General features: G+C 42.3%; 1 long non-coding RNA gene across 1 annotated transcript in view; it reads right to left on the minus strand.

Moving 5' to 3' along the window:
• Positions 1-108: 108 nt before the first annotated feature.
• The window catches only part of LOC139705461 (uncharacterized), a 51,070-nt gene continuing 31,982 nt past the window's right edge, over positions 109-19,196 (minus strand). Inside the window, exons 2-3 of the long non-coding RNA XR_011707422.1 lie at positions 15,062-15,261; positions 109-8,160 (exon numbers count right to left, since the gene is read on the minus strand). This is a non-coding gene — a long non-coding RNA (uncharacterized lncRNA). The remainder of the gene's footprint in view (positions 8,161-15,061; positions 15,262-19,196) is intronic.

A 19,196-nucleotide genomic window follows, 5' to 3' on the forward strand; every position in this document is an offset into this window, starting at 1 on the left:
TGGGTCTCTGAATTTTTTTACCTTAAAACTGAAATTGTTATCTCACCTACCTTAAGGCCATTTTTAAAATTAAATGAGATCATTACCAAACCCAGGTCCAGAAGTACATCCCATGGGGAAACCAATATCAGAGGGATGAGTGTTGGGGAGAAAGAAAGGCTTTATTCAGGAGTCAAAGAATGGGGAGGTGGGAGCTCTGCTCCCAAACCAGCTTATCAACTCTTGGGTTTGAGGGTTTACAGATACAGGGTAGAAATTACGGGGGGAGGGGCTAATAAAAGGGAAGATACTCATGTATTTTCTGAGAATATGCAGAAATCTTCCAGGAACTCAGGTATCACCTCTTTACTTCTTTCATAGTCTGGTGTTTCCTATCATGGTGGCTGGTGTGCCTTGAAGTGAGAGGAGAGTGGCTGGGAAAGCCTAGGTCAAGTTAACCCTGGATTATAATTTAAGAGCAAACATTTTTCTCAAATGATCAACAAGTCTACATGCAGATTTGAGTAAAGGAGATGCATGCAATATGGAGACAGAGACGTTGAGGGTTTTCACTCATTGTACATCTGCAGGTTCAATAAGAGTCAGTGTTTTCAGCAAAAGGAGCCTTCAAGTTTCTGAAAATTAACCTAGGCAACTTTAATCACCATAACTCTCATGTCAGAAATATTATCTACAACAAAGCTAGTGGGAGACTAATAATGTATTGCCCAGCTCTTTGACCTCCAGAATTAGTGATTTTTTAAGTTAACTAAGAACCAGTGGAGCTAGAGGGTTCATATAGATCTTTTTTCAATAATGATATTAATGACAAATATTATTAATGATATTAATTACAAATATTATTCTCTTTCTTTCCCTGAATTGATCCGTGGCCCTACCTCTTTCCTCTCTGCAGTTTATTCCCCAATATATTTTTCCAGTGCCCCACATTTCTTGTTAGAGTCTGTAAACAAGTCAAAATAACACCTGGCATTTTGCCAGGGGAATGTTAGAGTTAGTAAACAAGTCTGGATGGTGCCTGGCAAAATGCCAGAGGGAGTGGTTTGTGAAGTAACGCCAGTGAGCCATTAAGTGTGGAGATTCCTGATTGGTTGACTGATGTATCTAGTTTATGCTAATTAGATAAGCTGTGTGGAATGTATAAATACTGCTCCTGTCCTGCAATAAAGGGCTCCCACTCCTGCTGTATCAACGTACACAAGTTATTCGTCACCCCCGATTATTTTGTTGCAGCCAGCCGGGCTGCGGCAATTTCTAAAGTGGATTTTTCTTGAGCATTAAGCAGTCACCTCAAACTCAATATAATTTGTAGGTCAAGCAATATTGCCATCTGTCTACCTACATCATCCCCTGCCCTTTTTTCTCCCTGTCAACAACACTAGAATTCTCCCAGTCATGAAAACAGTGGTTCTCAACTCTATACATTAGAGTCCCTGGGAGCTTTTGAAAATGATGATTCTTGGGCGCCTACCACCAGCTCCTTCCTCTGCCCTTCCCTTACTGGCTTCTGCACACTTCTTGTCCATTCTCCCCTCCACAGGATTTCCTGCCTTTACATTCTCCTACCTTTCATCTCTCCTGCATGTGCTGCCAGCATCTTCTCCCTAAACCATTGAGACTTTACAGGTTTAAGCTCATGCGACTAATATTTGCAGAGCATTTTTATTTCTCAAAGTATTATTCCTATAATTCTGTGATGACGTTTAGGTGGGAAATGAGAGACCTGGGTTCAGACCTCCTCCAGGCCAGGATCAAGCCCAACATCCTCTAGACAAGCATCACCTGCAGTCCCCAGATTTACTGACTTTGAATTTTTGTGACCTTTTCTTTCTGTAGCACTGATTAGATGGTCCTCTGATGTGTTGGGCTATTTTTAACTGTCCAGGCATATAATTTCCAATTTGCCAGATCTTGGTTTTATCACCAAAAGGGCAGGCATTGGTAGATATTCTTTTTGAATCCTCAGTAGCAAGGTGAAATTCATACAGGAAGGGCTGATTTATTTTTTGTTAGTTGAATGAACATAACCATGAATTCATGGTGTGAAATCTTAAAGGTTTTACACAAGTGTCTTCATTGAGGAGTCTTTGGTGTGCAAGGGAAGGAACATAATTCCACTCCTAATCCATGTGAAAGGAATTTAAAGGAAGGATATGAGGATATGAGGGGGCATTGAGCCAATTACTGAAAGCCCTTGGGATTTCTGAGTCATCTGCAGACAGTCCATTTCTCAGTCTACCACTATTGGGACCTGCTGTCCACCTTAGTCTTTCTCCTCCTTTGCTCTCTGGGCATTCATTTCCCCAGCCTCTCCCCTTGCTCTTCTTCCCCTCAATTCCTCTCCCCACTACCTGTCCCTATTCAGGCTTCAGGCCCTCCCAGGACCAGGTCTCTCCTCACCTCTGCCAGTTTCTTCACTCTCTTCTCTGTGAATCAGCTGCTTCTATGAGACTCAGAGTTTCTACCCTTATAACTGTAGTTTTCCAAGGATTTTGTCTCTACCCATGCAGCTAGACCTTATGTAATCTGGTCTCTAAACTATTCATAGCTAATAACCCCTGCAGGAGAGTTTGGTCCAGTTAGGATTCCAGATCTTCCTCCATCCCAAACAGCTTCAGCCCTGGAGGGGATATGACTGTGCGTCATGAGGATCAGGCCCAAAAGTTACAAAAGACAGAAGAATCATGGCTTTCCTGTTGTAAGTGGTAAATTTCATTTACTAGCCACCCTTTGTAGTATGACTTTGTTCTACCCATAAAGGGAGCTGGAGATCTTTTCCCACCCCCGATTCTGTGCTCAGCTTTATAATTTCTTTGACCCTGCAAGTTGGAAACAACAGTGTGTGGGTTCCAAGCCTAGGCCTCAAGAGACCTTGCCCATAGCTCCCTGTGCCTGTGACATGGCCACAAGGATGACATTTCTACATTAGCCTGGCCCAGGAAGCAGAAGGGACATGAGGAGCAAAGCTGAGCCTTCCCAGCTGACCCCAGTCTGGCTCAGCCAGTCCACAGATTTGTGACAATAAATGATTTAAGCCATTGATTTGGCGGGTGATTTGTTATGCAGTGATTTTATGATAATAATAAAGTAATATACCCTCTTTGATGTGATGGTATAAATAATAAACATGCTTGGTAAATGAACATGCTCAAATCTGTACCTATCGTCTTTCAAACATACCCTTTTCAAGTCCCTGTGATCCCCCATCCACTGCCTGACCACACTCCCCTTCCTCGCCAAGTTAACTAAAAGACTAGCATGTGCTCTTCTTCCTCTTTGTCTATTCACACTTTCTTCATCATCACAGAAATTTTAAGCATTGACAAAAATAGAGCTAATAGTAGAAAGAACCCCTTTGGCCCGTCACAACCACCATCAATCTTTTGCCATTCTGTATTCATTTCCCTGCCTTCATTCCAAGCTAGGACCCACAGACCCGGAAACTCAGTGTGCCCAAAGCTACTCTCCTTCTCCCCTTCCCTACATATGGGGTCACCTTGCCTCCATGAGAGGTGCCAGCATCCACCCAGCGGGCTGACCGTGGCTCCTTCCCTCTTGCCCCCTCCATGGTCCATCGCTATTGATTTTACTTCCTCCTTATCAGTAACACCCAAGGAAGACTCTGGTCTTCTAGTTCCCATGGTGAGTTGTGATTCTATCAGAAAAAGAGTTTTCAGGTTGATCAAATCAGCCAACCCCCAACCATGTGGAAAGATTTCTGCTGCTCAGGAGCTATTCTTCCCCCCAAACTGTTCCAGATCTGCCCAGATCCCCTGTTATTCTACCAAGCCTTAGACCTACCAACACCATCTCAGGCACTTTGATTTTATTATGGGCATAGCATATTGAAAACCTGCTTCACCTCCCCTCTCACCATCCCCCAACCAGTAATTAAAGGAGAATTAATCTCAGAAAGAAGTTGCATAAAATGGAAACCCAAGATCCTTTCCAGCTCTAACATTCTATGGTTCTTTGGCAGGAAATGGAGAGATGGCAAGGCTTTTTTGTTTGTTTGTTTTTTGTTTTGTGGGTTTTTTTTTTTTTAGTTAAAACTTGGCAAGACAAATGTGATAATTGCAGTTCTTAACAGTCTATGATTCTGTTATAAGAAAGGAAGAGAGTGATAATATTTTGAGCCAGCACTTGACAAGATAAATATGTACTAAAGAAGAAGAAGGTATATAGTAGGTTTGGAAGGGAGAGTCCTTAAGTAGGGGAGGCACACTAAGAAGCCATTGTCATCAGTAGAGTAGGAACTTTGGACTTGAGGTGATCGTGGAAATAGAGAACATCTGAGGGCTCAGGTAAGATGCCAGATCAGTAATGGTGGTGGTTAGAAGCATGGACTTTAGAGTTTGACAGACCTAACTTTGAATCCTGGCTCTACTGTTTACTATTTGACCTTGAGACAGTAATTTAATGCCACTAAAGTTCATGTTTTTTATATAATGAAAATAATAATGTGCCACACAGTGTACTGAGAATTACTTGAGGCAATTCATTAAGACACAAGGTGCTTAACCCAGGATCCAGAAACATAGTAAATAAACAAAAATTATAGCCTATTTGTGTATGTGTGTGAAATCATATAGGATTGGGACTTCCATCTTACTGGCAAAGTCTCCTCCTTGCCTTCTTGAGCTTTTCGGTTTGCACACTTTAATGAAACAAACTACTGTGCTGGAGACATCTACATAGCAAGGAATTGAGAGTGGTCTCTGACCAGCTGCCAACTTGGCAGTGAGGCCCCCCGTTGGTTGGCAATCCTCAAGGAATGGAATCCTGCCAACAATCATGTAAGCTTGGAATTAGATACTGTCCCAGTCAGACCTGCAGATGAGACCTGAACCCTTACTGACTGCATCCTCAGAGAGACCCTGAAGCAGAGAAACCAGTTAAGCTGTGCCCAGATTTATGACCTACAGAAACTATGAGATAAGAAGTATGTATTGGTTTAAGGCCCTACGTTTGGGGGAGATTTTTATGTGGCATAACTAAAACACAGAGTCAAAGATCCTACTCCACAAAATCATTCTAGATCTGTTGGTTCTGAATCCACCCAAAGAAGAGATTCATGTGGGTTCAAAACCATCCACAAACAGTGGGGGGCTTCTGAACAAGAGGGTTCTGGTAAGAAGGGGGAGGGGCTCTGATATCAAGTTCATCCATTTTACAAGTTTCTTCCTAACAACAACAACAACAGAAAAAAAAATCATACACATAATGTAAAAAGAAAGAGTGCATTTCTGGTGATAACTAGTCAAAAATCTCTTGAATGTGGACTGTCCTGTAAAACCTTCAATATGGAATCCCTTTATCCTTATTTTATTTTATTTTACAGTCCTGGGAATTGACCTAGGGGCACTCTACCCCTGAACGACATCCTTAGCCCTTTTCATTTTGAGACAGGTTCTCACTAAGTTGCCCACGCTAAATTGCTTGAACTTGCAAGCCTCCTGCCTCAGCACCCTCCAGTCATTGAGCATAGGTGTGTACCAACAGGCCCAGCTCCAATTTTATCCTTATTCTCCAAAAGTAACCTCTCTCAGATTGATCCAGCATAGTTGAAGTAGTTAGCTTGGTCTATTGTCTCTGTGGGTCAGGCAAGGAATCAAGACTCATCTCTAAAAATGCCTTTAGTTTAAAGAATCAGAACTACATGCTCTGCTGCTGCTTTTATGAACCACACAGTATGGTAGAAAGACCTTTGGGTTGGGCTCCAATAAGTCTGACTTTGAGTAATTCTTCCCAACCTGGATTGCCTCATTTATAAAATGGCGGAGATCCTCTCCTAAATCCCTCACTAAATTGTTATGAGCATCACGTGATATCTTGGGAAACAACTTAACCTCTCTCTACCTTAGTTTCCTCATCAGTCACTTGAGGACAAGAGAACCTACCTTACAGTCTGGGAGGATCAATCAACAAAACACATGGAAAGCAAAACACACGAGTGAGAGGAACAGCTCAGGAGACCTTAGCTCTCGCGGTCATCATGACAGTGGTCTATGTGGACACCTTTGCCAATCACGGAAGGTCATATGTCTATAAATTGTTGTTGGTGATGGATTCTCAAATATTGGGTCAGATAAAAGGTGAATGAATAAATAAGCCCTGTTCCATTGCCCAAGCTCAGCCCCAAGTGAATTTCCTTTGCCTCTATATTGGGCAGGAGAGATTTTCACCTCTTGGCCACATTCTTCCCATGCTCCAGTGTCTCACAAACCTGGAGGCATCACTGCCTGTCTAATCGCTGGGTTAGGACCTGACCCCCAAGCTGTCACTTGTGTCTTTGTCCTTGTTCCCAGCTGTAGAGTGTCAGCAGATTCCTCACTCTCTCTCAGCATCTGTTCTTTGAATGCTCCCCACGACTTCCACGGGCCGTTTGCTTATCTGGAATCATCTAGTGGACAGTGTTTAGACACAGTTCCATTTTGTCTTCTTGATTATCAGCTCATCACATGATTCCTGCCCGGCTTCTGTAATTAGCCCCCTTCTCACTTGGTCAGATCATCACATTTTCCTGCAGCTATAATTGCCCCGTCAGGGTACTGCCACAAGCCTGTGCTTAATCACTCCCATCCACTTCAAATCCATTTTGGTCTGCAGTAGCCAGATTCTATCTAGCAAGTGAGGCTTAATTGCTCTCTGATTACCCACAGGGTCAGGTGCTTGAATGCACAGTTTCCATCCACAGCACATGCAAGATTTTTGTGTTTGCTAATTTCCTCTGACAGCTTTTTTCCACTGAGCCACCAGAAATGCACATGGCAGAGGTGAGCAGACACATTTAGAGAGTCCTTGCCCCTTTTCTGGATGTCTTCTGGGATTACTTTCAGGGTAGAATCCACCCATCTCCTTCCACCTCCACTGCTGCCATTCTGATCCAGTCTGTCATGGTCCTCTCTGACCTCCAAGTGCAACCAGCATCTGACCTCCAAGTGCAACGCTGTCCAATCCTTTCTTCACACTGCAGCTAAGAGATCCCTCCCAAATGCAGGGATTTCAGTGACACCCACAGCCTTTAGGATAGTCTCAATTCCTTTCTGGGATACTTGCAAGGCCTCCGAGGACCTGGCATTATTTCCAAGGCTTCATTTCTCACCACTTCCATGGTGGCCACACTCAGTGAACTGAGCTTTCTTGGTTACTCCCACTTGGCCCTCTCTCTCCCTTTGCTTTGGACAATCCCATATACAGCCAGTATTGGAGGGCTCTCACTTAGTAATTCCACCAGCTTTGGATTGAAAAGAAGTTGAAAAAAAAAAAAGATGGTCTTCATTGAAAATATAGAGACTATTTTTTCTTATTCTCGTTTCATAAGCTATACAGTACAGCGACTATTTACATAGCACACATGTTATGCGAGGTGTTGTAAGTAACATAGTGAAGATAAAAGTAGATGGAAGGTTGACAAGGTCCTATACAAATACAATGCCATTTCATATAAGGGACCTGAGCATCCTCAGATTTTGATATCCTTGGCGATCCTGGAACCAGTCCTGGAATCCGTAGATTCCAAGGGACCACTTTACTGTCTTTTGGTCTTTACATCTCTCCTTGCCTGCTGTTGTCCCTCACAATTTGCGAATGCCTACTCATCCATCAGGGGGCAGCTTAGGGTACAGCTCCTCAGGTTGGCCAGCTATCCTTGCTCCATGCCCCACAATACTCTTCACTTCCCATCTCACAGCACTCAATGCATTTTACTGCAATTATATGTTTAATTAATCGTCCCTGGCAGCATACAAAATCCGTAGAGACACTTCTGTGTATCTTATTCACCAACATATCCCCAGCACCTAGCACGGCCTGGCACTTGGTAGGTCAGGGGATTTTCAAGCTATTGAATTTGTCTTACTCCAAACTCCGTATTGAAGGGATTCTCAGCCGTCCCAGGCTGTGCTGATCAGCACTGTGAGACAAAGGAGATGATGAGAGTACAGGGTGCTTTGGGTCCAAACTCCTTTCTTGCTGGTCTTTGAGTCAGCTTCAGAAATTGGAGCCATCTCTCTTTACAAGGAAGGTCGGGGCTCCTTGATACAGCAGGGGAGCCCTGTTTGAGAAGGTGCGGGACTTCTGGAGAACCACTGTTGTCACTTGGGTGATAATACGAACTTGCGCCAGCATCTCAAAGAACTTCTACTAATATTCCTTTACCTACGAAGAAGAGAAAATAGTTGGTCTCAAATGTTCATCTTTTAAAAATAGGAATTTGAGCAGATGTAGGAACAGTTGCTGGCTCTGCTGTCTGTGCCCTGCCCCTGCCCTTCCAGTGGGAAAAGAAACCTAAACAGATAAAATACCTTCATTTATTTGCAGCTGGAACAGAATGGAGGGGAATAGAATGATTCCGTGTGGCTTTTCCCTTTCTAGGTCTTCTGTCATTCTTTTATCTCGTGAAGGTAGGGTTAAAAAAGTAGATTCATACCAGTATTGCCTCTATCAGAAATAGAAAGGAAAGTATTCCACCACACACCAAAAGCTCTTTCTTTGCTGCCTTATGTACCTTCACACACACCCATAGAAAACAGGACCCCTTAATTCAAATGTATGAACACCTCTCAGAGAAATAAGGCAGGAGAGCGAGCTGTCAGTCTCATGGGGTTAACAGCCAGACTAGAAAATTAGAGTTAAATGTGCTCCAGTTTTCAAGGCTGTGGGAGTGAGATCACATACCAAGAGACAAGAGGCTGGGAAAGTCAGCTCAGCCTCCTGAGATTATGTGCTCAGCAGAAATGCCAACCAGAGCCAGACAAAACAGGGTCCCCCCTATTCTGAACATAATACCAGAGACATCCAGATGATAAGGGCAAATTCCCAGACAATGAAAGGCAAATGCATACAGAGCCTCCAAAGTGACCTACAGTTACCTTTACCTTATTAGCATAGTGACATGGAACACCCCTAGATGGAGACTTCAGATGGTAATGAGATGGAGAACACAATATAAAAGAGAACAAGGGCAATTAAAGCCGCACCTCCATGAGTTCCCGCCTGCCGCTGACATGCCATAGAGCTATTTGCCCATGTTCTTTGCTTGAACCAACCTGACATGCTTTCTGTCTGTGCTGGTCATCTCTTTTGGCTCTAGCAGAAACCCCTGATAAACTCTTGCTCGTGCCTAAATTCTTTCTGGATCCCTTGTTTATGTTTTACAACTCTGAATTCAAGAACCCAAGTTCAGTCACAGACTACATCACTACAATTAGGAGCCCATTCCCAGAGTCCTCTCCCTGAAAAATACACACATAAGCAGAAAATATTGCACACAGTATCATAGACTTCTGACCCATGTCTGCTCCAGAGGTGAGTAGAAATGGATTTTTCAAAAGTAACACTTATTAGAGCAACTGAGACCAAATAAAGCCAACAATTTGGTTTGAGATTTTAGATCTTTCTGTTGTTTTTGTTGTCACAATTTGAAATCCCAGAGCTAGTGACTATTCCCAACCAGGAGCTCAATGGCCTCCTCCAGCATCCCAGAGGGAGGAGTCATCCAGAAGAGGTGCACTGTCATTCAGAAGGGAGCCTCTTTTCTTGTGGAATAGTTCATGACAATAAATATTGTGCATAAGCAGATGGCTTACTTACTAGTTGCTTCACCTTCCACAGAGACTTACCATTTATTATGCATTCAGTGATTGTCACATAGAGACATATGTTTGTGGTATCAGTGATAATGGGAGTGAACCCGCACATAGAGTTGTCCCTCAGTGTCTAAGGCAGACGGGTTCCAGGTCAGTCATGAACATCAAAACCCACATACGCTCAAGTCCTTTATATAAAATGGTGTAGTATTTGCTTAGAACCTATGCATATCCTTGTGAATACTTTAAACATCTCTAGATTACTTGTGATACCTAATGCGATGTAAATGCTAGGTAAGTAGCTGTTATACTGTATTGTTTAGGAGCTATTGACAAGAAGAAAAAAGGCTGTTTGCATTCAGAACAGATGCAACATCATCAATTTAACCACCTAGTACACAAGCAAGACTGGAGGCCAGCAATGCAAGGCTCCAGCGATTGCTGGAGAGAGATTGAGAAGGTGTGGGGAGCTCTAGCAGGTGTGCCTCCACATCACTTCATTTGCATGGATCCAGCATGGTACTTGATGTTCTACAAATTCAAGTTTTGCTTTTTGGAAATTTCTGGAATTTTTTGGTACTAAAGATTGAACCCAGGGGTACCTAATCACTGATCCACATCCCCAGCACTTTTTATTTTTAATTTTGAGACAGACTCTCACTAAGTTACCTAGGGCCTTGCTAAGTTGCTAAGGCTGGCTTTTAACTTGCAATCCTCCTCCCTCAGCCCTCAAGTTGCTGGGATTACAGGTGTGAGCCACCATACCAGGCTTGGGATTTTTTAAAAGCATTTTTGATCATTGATTGGTTGAGTCCGTGGATTCTAAACCCATTCTACAGGTGACACGAAGGGCCACCTGTAAGGCTAAAGTTGGTCCTGTTGAATGTTTACTGGGAATCTGTGTGAGATACTGTGTCAATCCTAAGGGGCTGCCCAGGGGATGTACCATGGAGACTTCCAGCTGCTCCCTGTTTAGAAAAAGGCACTCAGAAAACTGTGGCCAGGGACACATTAGTGGTAAAAAGTGTTGAAAGAGTGAGAGTGTGTTCACACCTCGTTTACAGCAGGGTTGTGAAGAAAGGCTTCCTGGGAGGTCTACTCCTGTCCTGCCAAACGTACTTTCTACTAAGCTTCTGTTTAGCTTATGTTCTTTAATAAATGAAAGTATGTAAATCTAGGAGAAATTTAGAGTAGTGTCCCATGGGGAAAGTGAAAGGACAGGCTTTTCTTTTTTTCAAAATTGTTTTGAGCAACAAAGAATTGTTTGTTGCTGATTACATTTGCAAAAAAAAAAGAGTACTTTTCGACATTATAATTGTACTAAAATTGCCTTTACTAAGCACTATTGTTTTTACACAAAGAAACTGTATGAAAGGTGACAGTAAATAATTAGGATAAATTCCTTGAGTGTACCCTGCTCATAACAATAAGAGCCACCCCAAAGGAGATGCTGTCTCTGCAAAATAGATTTCTGGGGTTCAAGAAAGAACTTCACCCTCAGTGGTCCCTCTACTTCAAGCCTGAAGGTACACAAAGTAATTGGATATCTGGGAAGATAAACTCAGGACCCTCCATATGTTAGTACCCTACAGCCACAGTCCTCCAGGGAGGCTGAACAATTTATCACCCATCCCACTGTGTGTACAAATATGGAAAGAATCTGACCTGAGATGCAAAATCGAGAGTATTGAATGTATTTTTAGGACCTATGGGTATTTTTTTTTTCATTTTTTAATTTTGATTTGTTATATATGCAGCAGAATGCATTATAATTCATAATACTCATCTAGAGCACATTTTTTCTGTCTCTGGTTGTATACAAAGTAGAGTCACACCATTCATGTCTTCATACATGTACTTAAGGTAATGATGTCCATCTCATTCTACCATCTTTCCTACCACTATGCTCCCTCCCTTCCCCTCCCGCCCTCCCCTTTCCCCCTTTGCCTGATCTAGAGTTCATCTAATCCTCCCATGCTCCCCTCTCCATTATGAATCAGCTGTCTTAAATCAGAGAAAACATTTGGCATTTGGTTTTTGGGATTGGCTAACTTCACTTAGCATTATATTCTCCAATTCCATTCATTTGCCTGCAAATGCCATGATTTTATTCTCTTTTCATACTGAATAATATTCCATTGTGTATATACACCACATTTTTTAATCCATTCATCTACTGAAGGGCATCTAAGTTGGTTCCACAGTTTAGCTATTGTGAACTGTACTGCTATAAACATTGATGTGGCTGTGTCCCTGTAATATGCTGTTTTTAAGTCCTTTGGGTATAGACTGAGGAGTGGGATAGCTGGATCAAATGGTGGTTCCATTCCCAATTTTCCAAGGATTCTCCATACTGCTTTCCATATTGGCTGCACCAATTTGCAAGCTCACCAGCAGAGTATAAGTGTGCCTTTTTCCCACATCCTCACCAACACTTATTGTTGTTTGTCTTCATAACAGCTGCCATTCTGATTGGAGTGAGATGAAATCTTAGAGAGGTTTTGATTAGCATTTCTCTAATTGCTAGAGATGTTTTCATATATTTATTGATTTATTGTATATCTTCTTCTGAGAAGTGTCTGTTTAGTCTCTTGGCCCATTTATTGGTTGGTTATTTGGGTTTTTTGATGTTAAGATTTTTGAGTTCTTTATATATCACTGATGGATTCTTTTGCTGAGAAGAAGCTTTTTAGTTTGAATCCATCCCATTTATTGATTCTTGATATTAATTCTTGCACTATAGGAGTCTTTTTTTTTATTATGTTATTAATTCACAGTTTTATAGGGGTTTGCAAAGCACTTTCATATACATACCAACTTTTTTTTTGTCATGTCATAAAATCTTTATTTTTTTTTTTAATTTTTTATTGTTGGCTGTTCAAAACATTACATAGTTCTTGATATATCATATTTCACAATTTGATTCAAGTGGGTTATGAGCTCCCATTTTTACCCCATATAGGAGTCTTATTAAGGAAGTTAGGACCTAATCCAACATGACAGAGATTTGGGCCTACTTTTTCTTCTCTGGCTTAATTCCTAAGGACCTGTAGGTATTTAGAGGTCATCTCTCAGATCATCTCAGGGTATTTTACATTTCTGAGGCCTGATACCAGCCTTCTCGCTATGCTGTCCCCCATGGCGTACCCTGGGGCTGCAGGAGCCTGTCCACCTGTATATGGGTGTGGCAGGCTCTGAGGGGTAAAACTCAGTCATCTTGCCTGCAGCAAGTCTGGGCTGTGCTTTCCAATCTCTTACCAGTTCCCCTGGGCACATTTTATAAATCACTTGCACCCAAATTCACATTTCAGGGTCTGCTTCTGGGAAATCTAGAGTCAAATCATTTTATAAGGTTTGATATGATTTCAAACAACAGGCCCCCTGCGTGTCCCCCTGGACTTCCTCCAATTTCTTCTTCTCCAGAAGGAACAATTGATTTTATAACCATCTTAGCCCCTCTTAGTATGTTCCTTTATCTCTTTAAATAGCATTCCTATAGTGCTGCTTCCTGGTTTTCCAGTTTTAGGCATTTCCTATTAATTTTCCTCTATCGAATATAAAGATTAAACCCCCACCCCAGCTCCCTTCTCTCCCTTCATTTTCCTGATATGATTAATATGATTAGTGTTGTTATTAAATAACAACACTAGGTTGCTCTTATATATAATTTATTATGTACACACATTATTCTAAGCATTTTTCACATATTAATTTACTTAATATTCTCCCAGATCCTATGCAATAAGTTTTGTTATGACTCCCATTTTACAGATAAGGAAATTGAGTTGCAGGGTGGTTAAGCACATAGCTTAGTCTCAGGAAGTAGTGGATACACAGAATGGAACATGTACAGGCTAACTTTAGCATGTCTGCTCTTGAATTATGCTTCTGAGATTATGCCCCAATTTCAGTTAGATCAGTTTTCAGTATCTTTACTGATTTGATGACATTAAAACTCATGGGATAAACTGTGACTTCTTTCCTTCTTGCCAAACATTGTGGTTCCTGATTTTTTTTTCTATTGACATTGTTCTTCCTTGAGAGCTCTGGAAACTTCTAAAGTCTTCTTCTTTTAGTCTGAAATTTTACAATGATACATAATGTCATGTCTTGTTGGCAAATTTTCTTCCATTGTGCTGGGCACAAAGTGGGTTCTCACCATCTGGAAACCCATGGCCTTGTACAACTAGGAGATTTTCTTGTCTATTTCTTGGATGGTGCCTGCTAATCCTCTCATGTTCTCATCTTTCCATTTCCTATTTTTCTTTTTTGTTCTATTTTTTGAAAGATTTCCCCAAATTTGTCTTTTACCTTTTCTACTGAGTTTTTAAAAATCTATAATATTTTTATGTTTTCAAATTTCTTCTATTGTTTTAAATTTAAAATTTTTAAATTGGTTCTCTGGGTACTACTTTTTGATAACATCCTGTTCTTGTTCCATGTATATGCTATCTTCTCTTATATATTGGAGGATATTAATAATAGTGGTTTTGAAATTTCTACCTCCAGCATAGTCTGTATCCTCTGCTTTCTCTTTCCATTTGTTGGTCCATGTTTTACAATAGAGTTTCTTTAACTATCTAGAGATCTTTGGCTGCTTTCTCACTTTTAACTTAAAACAAAAAGAAGTCGCGTACCTGTGGGATGTGACCAAGAATGGGGGCATGTCACTGGGAACTATAGTGTTTTTAGCACTTTCCTCTTAGGCTGATCACTTTCCCCTGGTTTGTGCGGATGGTGTGCTTCTGGAGGCCAGAATTCCAGAAGCTTAGTGAAGGAAGAGAGTGGGAGTTGCCTTGTTCATTAGATAAACCTTCCCTCAGTCCCTTGCTCTCAACTGTACCAGATTCTTATCAATTCAGATATGCTATGCTTTATTCTCTCAATTGAGTATAACTCCAAGCTTCTACTGAAAAGAGGGAAGGAGAAATTTCCCACAGCAGGAAGTATATGTGTGTGTATGGGGGGTGTTGTGAATGTATACCATAAGAACTAAATTTCCTGTGTTGCATGACATCTTGGAACCTCAAAGGGCCCCTAAAACCTAACTGTGAGTTCCCCTGCTCTGGTCATAGACACCCCCAAGCAGGAACACCTCCCCAACTGTCTCGTTCTCTGTGTAGCCAGACAGCTGTACCCTACTTGGTCCTCAATAGCTTTCACCCCCTTGCCAGTCCACAACATTGTTCAAACAAACCAACAGACCCTCTTATGGGGGACCCAGTGGCACCCCACCCTCTTGTTATTTACAAAGCCTCCTCCCACAGCCCCTGCGGTGTCACTCTGCCCTGCCTGCTCCTCAGTGCCCTCCTCCCCCAGGCTGTGAGTATATGTGGCTAATAAACAGCTGACACCTCAGGCATGCAGTGTTGAGTGCCATGTGTTCAGCCACCCCTGTTGAAGGCAGGCACCCCACCCTCTCCAGGGAGAAAACAGGGGGCAATCAGTGCCGTGTGTGTTTGAGAGTGCACCTGTGCGTGTGTAGAGCCCCCTGGGTTCTCACTGTTTCATAAACAGACTTTCCATCAGTGTCTCTGTTTCCTCTTCTGGAGGAAAGACTTGATCATTGTTGGAGTCAGATTCCCAGGAATTACGTTCTAACTTCATGCTGCTTCCTGGCTGTGTGGACTTGAGCAAATTATTCAACTTCTCCATGCCTCAGTTTCCCCATCTGAAAAAATAGGGACGATGACAGTGTAAGGTTATTGTGATAAGCAAATGGCACCACATGCCAGGACTCACTGTGGGCATCTTATTAAAGTTGGTGGATTGAACATAAGCATTCACTTCTGCTTTTTTCTGAAGTTCCAGTTAAATGACAGTAAGGACCTTTAAAAAAAAAATCTTGTCATCCCAGAAAGATAAAAGAATAAGAGACATATTTGTTGCAACAGAATTGTGGATGCTGGAAAAATTCTATAATTGATTCAGCAGAGTCAAGAAGCCACGAGGAAAATTAATTAAGATAATACACGTTAAATACTCAGAAGAGATGGTAGAAAAAGAAAACACTTTGGAGAGAATGAGATAAATCCACAGACTTGCTGAAAAAAATATTATTCAGCCATAAAAAAAGAATGAAATCCAGCAACATGGTTGGAACTGGAGGACATCATGTTAAGTGAAATAAGCCAGGAACAGATGCTGTGTGATTTCATTCGTTTGTAGAAGCAAAAAAGTTGATCTCACAGGAGAGAGTAGAATAGTGGTCACTAGAGGCTGAGAAGGACCAGGGGCAGTGGGCATTGAGAGAGTTTGGATAATGAATACCAACACCGCTAGACAGAAGGAATAAGTTCTAGTGTTGTACAGAACAGGAAGGTAACTGTAGTCTACAATTAATTATGCATTTCAAAATAAAATAGAGAAGACTCAGAAAGTTCCTAACACAAAGAAATGATAATGTTTAAGGAGACAAAAATGTTAATTATCCCATTTGATCATTACATGTTGCATACATGTATCCAATTGTCATACAGTACCCCACAGGTATGTACAAATACAATGGGTCAATTTAAAAAAAAGAGAGAGAGAGAGCACTGATAGCAGGTGGTACTGCTCAGGAATGGTAGGCATCCCTAGGAAGGGGTGTGAATGAGGCTTATTCGTAAGCAAAATCCAGTTTTGAATGCTATGACTTTGTTGGGGACTGGAAAATGGATTATAAATCGCCAAAGATAATAAATTAAAATGATGTAAAACTTGACCATCATTCCATGCAGAGAAATGCTTGAAATTTCCCCTGCATGGAACCTAAATGAAGGCTATCACCCCTAAATGGAGGCTGATACAGCCTGGGATGGACCCTGGTTCAGCCTGTGGTTTTCTGACACCTGTGGCCGTGGCATCCTCTACCACCCTGTAATGAAGCACACCCCAAATTTCCAAGTACACTTGTATGTTTAACTCTAAGTACTAGAAAGACAAAGGTCAGGTCCCTGCCAAAGCTGTAGGGTCCAGACCCTGCTTTAACCTTGGGTGAAGGGAAGCCAAGGGTGCTGGGTGCTGGGGAGGTGGAGGGGTGAGAGGGTTTTGCTCAGCAAGGGAGGGAGGCTGGAGTCACTAGTTCAAGCCCACTGTCCAGTTTTGATACTACCATCACCTAGGGGTTTGTGGCTGTTTCCCAAAAATGAGTTTGCCCGAGAGCCTGTGTCGCTTCTCAGAAGAAACCATACAGAGCCATCTTGTGGTAGGAAAAAGATGTGCAGGTTCCAACCTGAATCCTTGACTGGATTTTATATGACATTAGCGGGTGTAAATAGATCTGCATGCTATTATACCCTTAATTCCTCCCATATGGTTGGGCAGCATTTTAAAGTGGTCAGCAAATGTTGACAGCAATCTATACTTGTCCCACTAACACATTTACCACAGGTAATTAACTTAACTACCTGATAAAAATGTAATTGGCATGTTGTAATGCTAGCTATTGTCTGAAAAGACTTTGACTGACAGTTACTTATGTTGGCTTCTTGGTTATCTTTATAACCAAGAATCAAATCCAAATTTGGTCATTATTTTGTGATTTGATTAAAGTAAACAGCCAAATTGGGTAATCAGGATCTGGAAAGATTTATTATTTGCTTCAAAGATGAGGTTTGGGTTTTTACGTTGTTAGAACATAATAAGAAATTAGTCTGAGTGGTCTCCGGTGCTGCCAGATGCTGTGTAGCCACACCCTCCACATCAAGGATAAATTAATTCGTCAGAGATGATTCCACAAGTCTACGCACCACCAGTCTGTATGCTGCAGGGATTCGTGCTGCCTCTCCTGGAAGCATCCATCATTTCATGGAAGCCTTCTATCACGCTGCAAACAGGAATGACACACTCTGAGTTCCACGAGACCATGGAGAGTGTGCCTGGCCGAGTCTGGGGACATACTTTCAGGATGTGGGTGGCAAAGCAGCCTCAGTATAAATTGTTGCTTTTCTGAGCACTAGTGTCACCTGCAGTTTCAGGCTGATTAATCAACAGGATGAGTGAAAAGCTTCATCCTGTTATTCCAGCTAGAACTGGGGACACGTGTGTGTGTGTGTGTGTGTGTGTGTGTGTGTGTGTGTGTCTTTTCTACATATAAACCTCAGCACTCAATGAAGCAAACAGCCTCCTGCATAAGCTTGGCAGACGCTTCCATCTTGAATACTCATTACAAGAGACATTAAAAATGTGACAGCTTATATTGTCACACTGCCTAGAGGGTGGTAAGAATGCTTCCACTGATTTGGGTCTCTTCTCAGCAGCCTGTCCTGTGTTGGGAGAAGAAGATCTGGGCTGGGTTGTTAATGAAGGCCAAGTCTCAAACCACAAACAATGGAACTGCAGGGGCCTCAAACCCATGGCTTTGGACATACACTTGAAGTTGGGTAAAACAGGATTCAGTCCAATTCTTTAAACTAGTCTTTCCCATGTTCTGGAGGCAGACTAAAATATATTTCCTGCTCCTCCTCAACTGTCCAGCACCCCAAAGGCCCACAGCAACCTGACCTTTGTTCAGCAGATATGAAGGCACCTGTCCAGCCTCAACCCTGAGCCCATGAAGGCCTCTAGGATGCTGCCTTCCTGTAGCATGCTGATGTGACAGTGTGTTAGCTCCTGGCTCTGCTGGTCTTATCCTGGTTCCACATGTGCCACACACCTGTGTCTCCCCAGTGAGACAGTAAGTGCCACAGAGGTGGCAGGTAACAAGCACAGGGCAGATTGTGGGACCCATTGGTTTCCTCAGCTAATGCTCACTGTGGGTCTGCCCTATGCCAGAAGACTGATGATAGACAAATAAACACATCTCATTCTAGATATGGAATCTGTCCATGGTTCCAGGTCACCTAGAGATCTGGGGGTCAGAGATAAAAATAAAATTCTAGAGTCTTCAACCATGTAAGTCAATCTGATTTCCAGCTTTCCAAACTTCTACATTACATGGCTGTGAATGTGTATGTGCCTTAGATGGTACTTTGCTTATGGGCCAGATTCTGGGAAGTCTGTGTGGCTCCTCACATTTAGTAATCCAGTGGTTCTCTCAAAATATGCAGCATTTTCCCCAGTGGGGGCACTCAATTACAGTGGGCCTTGGGATTAGCTCTTTGCATACCCACCTTGCGACACTTACCTCAGACACAGGAGGAAGTCAAGGAGCATTTGCACTGCCAATTTCAAATTGCCCTAAGAAAATACCCCCTTTATACAGCAAACAGGATCACCCAGTTCTCTTATGCAGCGTGAGAGAAAGAACTTTACCCATCATTAATGTTTTACTACCTTTCTCAAAAACCGTAACCTTTAACCCCTAAGTCAACTCTAAACCAAGGCTAAGGAGGGGCAGCTCCTGAGTCAGTTCCGGGTGCTGGCGCTATCCCTGTGCCAATGCTGTTTCTATCTGGAGAAACAAATAAACAGAAAGATAAGCTCTTTAAAGCACGCGATGAAGCAGACCCAGAATTTCCAAAGCAGAGATAGCCAGCCACTTGGCCCTCATTTGGAATGATGTATGGCTGTCTGCCCAAGCGCCACCCTGCCTGAGACAGAGCTGAGCCTCTGCAGTAGCTAGTGGCAAGGCTTGGGGTGTGGGGGAGCAGCAGGCAGACCCCGCAGAAAGCTAACTGCAGA

Source organism: Marmota flaviventris, chromosome 4, assembly GCF_047511675.1.
Source record: "Marmota flaviventris isolate mMarFla1 chromosome 4, mMarFla1.hap1, whole genome shotgun sequence".
NCBI classification, from domain to species: domain Eukaryota; kingdom Metazoa; phylum Chordata; class Mammalia; order Rodentia; family Sciuridae; genus Marmota; species Marmota flaviventris.